We start from the raw sequence: 7,292 nt of genomic DNA on the forward strand, positions 1-7,292 counted from the left end.
TTAATTTGGTGATCAGTGTTTTTTCTCAAATCACTTATTTGATTGGTTATGGTTTCCTTGGACTCCCATTCCTTCTGTTGGCATCCATTCAGCATTCCCTTTGTGGACTCCCTGATGTCTTTCAGCTCTCTCTTTATGGATTCCATGAATGCCTCTAGTGATCTTTGTCTATTCTCATCCTGCTCTCTCATTTCCTGTATTACTCTTTGATTAGCTTCTTCACATTCATGCAATTCCTGTGGTTCTCTTTGCCTGATCTCAGCCTGCTCACACAATTCCTTTTTCTCTTTGAGTGTTCTCAAGCTGCTCATACAATTCCTGTATCTATCTTTGTGTAGCTTCCTCACACCAATGAGCTTCCTGTTTTGATCTTTGGTTTGCCTCCTCTGTCTCCCTATCATGCTCACACAGAGTCCTTTGCAGGTTTTCAATCTTTTTATTTACCATGTTTACCATTAGTGTTTGTAGAGCTTTTTGGGAACTCTCCTCTGGATTATTCATTATCTGTTCTGTCCACTGATTATCATGAGTGGAAGTTGAGATACCCGGACTTGCCATTTTTCTTGTGTTTTTCCTGCTTATTCTGTCCATTTGGGATGAGAGTAAAACCACTTTTGTGCTAGAAAACTATCTTAAGGCAAGCATCAACAAAGTATGTAATTGCAATGTCAAAAGCCTGCAGATATAATCTAGTTCAACAGATATATTTTTCAACATCAAACAACTATGTATTAATAAGCTACAAACTGCAGAGAAAAATTTGGCAAACCAGAAGTTATTAGGTTTAGAGAGAGATGTGGGTATAAATAGGAATAGAGGGTTCTGGAAAGGTAGAGGGAGAGCTAACTTAGTCCTAATCTCAAAGCAGGAAATAGGTTGGATAGAATGATAGTAGAGACCGGGGAAAAAAGAAAGAAAAAAAGACAAGGAAAAATAGTAAAACAAAAATTAAAAAATGGAACACTTAAAAATTATGCAAATTAAAAACGTAATATTCAGATTAGGATGGGAATAGGATAAGAGAAATGGAGGGATAGAAAGGAGACATGAAAAATTAAAAAATAAAAATGCTTAAAATTTTATATAGGTATATACAGGTAGTACGGCTATTAAGGAATTTAAGTCTAAGAGGTTTTGAATTCAGTAATAAATTTCTGGATTAAGTGTGTATACAATGGGTTATAAGGTCTAATAATCGAATACAGGTATATCTGAGAATGAGCAGAACAGCGATTAAATCACGCAAAAAAAGAACGAAAGAGAAGAAAAAGTGAAAAGAATGAGAAAGAAAGGAAAAAAGGATAAGAAGGTCAGTAGAGCTAAACAAAAGTGAAAAAAGCACACACACACATATAAACCTAAAATAAAAATTATAAGAGGAAGAAAAAAAAGTTAATAGAAAACAATTTTTTAAATTAAAAATGTTAAAAATTTTAATAAAAGGTACCAAAAAAGAGTTCTTTGCTTTTTTGGGGTGAGATGGGAAGATCCTGTACCTCCCTTGTGTCCATAACCAGTCTCTTGTTGGAGTCTCTGGTCTGCTTGTGGTGTTTGATTTTCCTGTGGCTTGGTTGTTTCTTAAGTCAGTTTGTTTGAGCAGGCAAAAAAATGCTTTGCTTTACCCAGGATTTTGTCATCCTCCTCCCAGGCTAGTTCAATGGGAGGGAGATCTGCTTTGAGTATCACAAAAGAGGGTGATGGCTGTTTCTTTTAGTTTGGAAATGCTGTGATGGGGCTAGGTTCTGGGCAGAGTGGAGGCCTTTCAGCAAACAGTAGCGTTTCCCTGAGGGGCTAGCTTCTGAGGCAGTCACAGATCCCAGCCAGGAGCCATTCTCAGGGTTTATTGTTACTGAATTTCAATTGATTGTCTAGGCTGTTGTAGGGAGGGGCAGCCTCTGGCTCTGTTTACCTAGTGAAGAAAGCCACTCTTGGGCTGGGTGAATTTTCTCTGGGTGGAGCTGAACCTGGCAGGTCAGGTTAGGTTCCTGTGACCTGCTAAATGACTTTTTGTTTTCATCCAAGGACTGAGTTGGAGCTAGCTGATCAGCCAGGCCTTTGCCAGTATCAAAGATGGAGATCTCCGGTAGTGGGCAGGGAGGGGTAGCCTTCCCTTCTCTGCTCCCTTAGAAGGAGAGAGGAAGTCAGGCTTCTACTCACACAGGAGTCTGGTTCCTGGGTCATCTCTGGTCTGTGATCTGAAGAATGATGTCTGATCCTTGTTAGTTCTTGCTGGTGTTTAGTAGAATCCTCTCTCCTGCTGCATCTGCTGCCTTTGTCTTAGACTCTCTGTGTTGCAGCTATGGCGGCTACGGATGCCACCATACCCGCCACAGCTGCAACCATGGCTGCTGGCAAGTGCTCAGATTTGTCTCCTTGCCTGGATTTTCCCTCTTTGGCCTAACTCTTAGTACTGTGATGGCACACTTGGTGTGATTCTCTGGCTTAGGACTGTTCACTGGAGCACTTAAACTGCTTTCTATGTGAGAGCTTGTTTAGCTTCCAGCTTCTCCTCTGCTATCTTCCCGGAACCCTAAATTTAAATTTTTAATGATAAATTATTTTAAAATCTTTTAATTCGGGCACAAGTATGGATAGATAAGTGATGTGTGCTGAATCAGAATTATTCAGAAGGTTGTAAATGGATGCTTACCTAGTTTTCTCTTGGATGAATCATAGAATACAGACTGTCCTAATTGGAAAAAGTTAGCCTTCTGAGATTTTCTCCATATAAACACTCCACCAACATTTTATTAGAGGATTATTCAAGATTAGCTATATGTTGATTGATAATGACTGATCATGACAGAAAGTTGAGGGAAAACCATCTACACTTCAGTGAGGTTCTGATTTGTGCTTCACAAACTGTTATGAAAGCTCTACATGAAAAATCTAGTAGTTGCATTTCCAAAAATTCCTTGGGTTGTTACACTTTCTGATATTGTCTCAATTCAAGTACTTCTCCTTGAAGTTCCATACTATTCAATGATGCTGTATTAGCTCTTTTTTACAATTTGCAGTCTGGTCTTTTTGATGAAATTTGTGATTTTCAAAATTGCTCTCCAAATTCCATCCACAAACTGCATACAAAATTTATCTGAAAAAATTTCTATCAGTTGATAGTGCATATACTTTTAGTTTTCATTACAAATATAGAATGTAGTAAAAATTCTCATAGCAATTATACTGCATTAGCTTGTGGGCAGATTCTAATATAAATAATATACTGTGTTCATGTAGAGATTTTGAGTATCCAAAGTAATAAGCCTGTGGTCCTAAAACCTATACCTTACTTATATTGAGTGACAAATACATCTTCATATAAGTACAGAAGTTCTCCTTGTATCTTTTTAATATATATTTTTTATTATAAATACTGTACAGAGGGGTTCCAATTACATAAGTAAGATAATGAATACATTTCTTATTGAGCATTGTTACCCCCTCCTTTGTTTTTCCCCTACCATCTCTTCCCTTCACACGTCCCCACCTTCCCACTTCACCCATCCTCTGATAGAGAGTCTTGTATATCTCATTGTTACAATGGGTCAATCAGTATCCTTTCCTTATATCTTAAATGAAGAATTGCTGGATTGATTTATGCTGATTCTATTTGTGTAGACACATCTAAAATCACTGGCCAAGTCCAGGAGCACATAAATGAAATGCCATCATTTTTTTGTCAGTTGGTATAATTGTGTTCTACACATTTATTGACAGGCTACAAATTATTCTCAAACTTGAAAACATTAAAAATAATTCTTTTTTTTCTTATTTTCTTGGCCAGGAAATCAGCAAGACCTCAGTCAGCATTTCTCACATAGGAATTTTCACATGGGTTAGTTAAATGTATATGTAGAGTCCAGTTTCCTGAGGACTCACTCATCTGCCTAGGAATTCATGCTTGGCTGTTGGAAAAAGAGCTCAAGTAAGGATGCCATTTAAAGCCTTTTAACTTTACTCTTTACCAGAGTATTCTCCTGCTACTTTGGTTGTTGAGAGTGTCTACAAAAGTAAGCATTCTGTGAGGAGCAGGGAGACACCATATGACTTATACTTATTGAGATTTCCAAGTGACTTGCTATCCCTTGTACTGCATTTTGTAAGTCAAATCTCTCTAAAACTACCAGTTTTAAGAGATAAGAGGAGTGGTAAAAGAACTCTTAGAGACAAATACATCTTCAAAATATATTGTTCCAAGTATTCAGTTTAAAGCATATTCAAAAACTGGTGAAACTTTTGTTGACTGTAATTATGTGTCTTTCTCCATGTGTGCATGTATACATGTGTATGTATATGTGTGTAAATAGTAACATACATATGTACATTATGGCTTATATCATCATTTATTCCTTGCTAACAAATAAAGTAAGGAATCCCTAAAGTATTAACAGAAACTGTGTAGTTAAAGTCTTAATTCTTCACTCTGCTTCTTTACACAAAGACTTTGCAAATTCTCATTAATAATGTTTCCTTAAAATCTGAAATGTGCATACTTAGTACATAATGTCTGCTACCGTAAATCTTAAATACTTTGCAGAAAAGTTTTATACCTGCCAAAGAGTCCTATTTTTGGCATATATAAGCAAAATCCCAAAATTAAGCATATTTAAAACTTTTAACAAGCCTTAACACTTGCTGCAATGTTCATTTTGACAGGTTCCTTGTATAGAATAATTGAATTCCTCCTCTTACACATCTCTTGAACTACAAATTTCTGGAATTATTTTGTTTTTGGCATGTCTATCTTGATTTTATTCTTCAATGTGTGCTTTATAAGCACACATTTCTTTATAAGAAATACATGATTCTAAAATTTCACAATTCTTTTTAACTTACTTTCTGTTGAATTGTCTAGTTTAATAAAATCAATAAAAATTATACTTTATATATAAAAAATGTTCTGTGCTCAAGTTAGCATCACATACACTAACATTGGAACGATACAGAGAAGATTAGCATGCCCCCTGCACGAGGATGACATGCAAATCCATGGAGCCCATATTTTTACAACAACAGATGTTGAAAGGTATGTGGCCACAGGTTTATCGTACTGCATTCTTGGTGGGAGTGTAAACTTGTTCAACTACTTTGGAAAGCAGTATGGAGGTTTCTCAAAAGACTCCACATAAAACTCCTCTATGACACAGTAATCCCACTTTTGGGGATTTACCCAAATGATCATAAACAAGACCATACTAAAACTACCAGCGCTACTATGGTTATTGTAACATTATTTACGATAGCTAAGATATGGAACCAACCCAGATGATCTCATTAGATGAATGGATCAAGAAAATGTGGTATATATACAAAATGGAATTCTATGCCTCCATCAGAAAGAATGACATTGCCCAATTTCTTAGGAAATAGAAAGACTTGGAAAAATATTTATTGAGTGAAGTAAGCCAAGTCTAAAGAATCATAGGTCCCATGATTTCCCTTATTTTCAATAACGAATATATGTCTGGGATAAGCAGAAAAGTTCAAAAGATATGTGCATATAACCAGATAAGATGATGTTAAAGAAATTGAACCCCAAGATAGGGACACAAGTTGTTTTTTGTTTCTCGCTATTGTTTCTAATATACTTATAATGTGTGATGTCGTTTTTTTTTGTTTCTTTGTATGTTTCTCCCCACGCCATAACCCATGTTTTCTCTGTATTTGAAGTTGGTACACTTACATCTTGTATGTATGCTTCTCTAATTTGGGGAGGGGAAGGGAAAAATATGCTCAAATAGGGATACAGGTTGACCCATTGTAACAATGCGATGCACAAGACACTATGTTGCAAAATGAACTTTACAATTTAGGCAGAGAAAGGAAGGGGGAGGGGAGTGTACTTGTGGAGGTGGGAGGGAAGGGATTGTAGGGAAAATATAAAGGAGGAGGTAACAATGCTTGTTAGGAAATGTAATACTCTCCTTTTTCATGTAAATCTGACCCTTCTGCACAGTATTATTAGAATAAAAACACAAAAATGTTCTGAGATGGAAGAGTTTATTTCCTCTATTTTACCCATATAATATCGTTAACAAAGAAATTAATGCAGAACACTGAGATGAAGGTAATTTGAATACATGTGTGTGTGTGAGTGCAGCAGCGCGCAAGCAAACACGCGCATGCATGCGAACACACGCCATGTATGTATATTGGTGTGCTCAGAGTTTAAAATCAGGGATTCAAGGTCTTGCTAGGCCTTTCCTATCTAGATTGGTGAGCTACTATATAAGCTACATCTCAATTCCTGGCTCTTTGCTAGTTAATTAAATATTTTGAAAAATAATTCATTAAAGTTTTTTTTTTTGGGGGGGGGCCTGATTGGCTCCCAAGTGTTATCCACAGATCTCAGTCTCCTGAGCAAATATTCAGAGTAGATAGGATTATAAGGGTGACCAGCCAGCACAAGGCTTTTAGAATAATTTTAAAAATAAAAGAAATTTTATTTCATGGGATCCTGTTTTATCATCACCTAATTTGAAAGACTTTTGGAGTGATTATATGCCAATTTAATTCGTTTGGAGATTAAAAGATAGTAAGTGATGATATTTAAAAATTTTAGTACTTTTTAGAAAAGAAACTGGAACTGTGGGACAGAAGAAATTTGGCTGTCTTCCGACTTCAATTTGTAAGCTCAGCTCTGTGCATGATAACCAAATTTCACCAACACAGTCTGTGTTGAAGACAAAATGTGACAAAAAACAATCACTTTGGGCAATATTTGCTATGCTATTATTTCTTGGACAATATGAATATTGAACTGAGAGTGTAAGAGAATGGAGAGATTTTACCCACTTTTGGTGTTGCTGAAAGACTTTTGGAAAATTTGACTCATTTCCTTCCTCACTGTGTGTGTCTTTGGACCATGCACTTACTGTCTTTTACTATAATTTTTCCTAACACTAAACTGGTAATAACATTAGCATTATAGCAAATGTTATCTTAAGAATTAAGAAAATAAAACTTGTGAAACACTTAACATAAACCTATGAATGAGCTTTGAGTTTAGCCAGCATTCTTTTTTAAATACTAATAGAATGTGATAAGTAGTACAGAAACCATTACATGTAGTGTGAGCAACCAGAAGTAATATCTATTGACCATGCTCTGCTTCCAAGGAAGAAAGGTGGATAACTTCTCATGCTGTAAATCAAACAGGTAATCTTATGTAGTCATAGTGTAAAAATATCAGGGACAGAACGATGAAGGAATGTTGTAGACTGAGGTGAAATCCATATGAAAATGTGCAAAACTGATAAAACATAAAAGTATCTGAACAGTATATTGTGTTT

General features: G+C 35.9%; 1 non-coding gene across 1 annotated transcript; it reads left to right on the plus strand.

Annotated features, from left to right (window-relative positions):
• Positions 1-4,902: 4,902 nt before the first annotated feature.
• LOC122100939 lies at positions 4,903-5,006 on the plus strand. The gene has a single exon (XR_006146275.1). It is a non-coding gene; the product is annotated as a U6 spliceosomal RNA (small nuclear RNA).
• The last annotated feature ends 2,286 nt before the right edge of the window (positions 5,007-7,292 follow it).

This window comes from Dipodomys spectabilis, unplaced genomic scaffold (genome assembly GCF_019054845.1).
Source record: "Dipodomys spectabilis isolate Male_0828 unplaced genomic scaffold, ASM1905484v1 ptg000612l, whole genome shotgun sequence".
Lineage (NCBI taxonomy): Eukaryota > Metazoa > Chordata > Mammalia > Rodentia > Heteromyidae > Dipodomys > Dipodomys spectabilis.